This window comes from Sinocyclocheilus anshuiensis, unplaced genomic scaffold (genome assembly GCF_001515605.1).
Source record: "Sinocyclocheilus anshuiensis isolate Anshui unplaced genomic scaffold, SAMN03320099.WGS_v1.1 scaffold51, whole genome shotgun sequence".
In the NCBI taxonomy this organism is placed as follows: Eukaryota; Metazoa; Chordata; class Actinopteri; order Cypriniformes; family Cyprinidae; genus Sinocyclocheilus; species Sinocyclocheilus anshuiensis.
Window position 1 is genome coordinate 1392384 of NW_015548296.1, and position 202 is coordinate 1392585.

The following is a 202-nucleotide window of genomic DNA, read 5'->3' on the forward strand; positions in this document are numbered from 1 at the left end:
TCATCAGCCATTACTCTAGTCTTCAGTGTCACATGATCCTTCAGAAATCATTCTAATATGCTGATTTATTCTCAGTGTTGGAACTGTTGTGCTGCTTTTTTTTGGAACCTGGGATACTGTTTTCTTTCATTCTTTGATGAATAAAAAGTTAAAAAAGAACAGCATTTATTCAAAATAGAAATCTTTTCTAACAATATAAGTC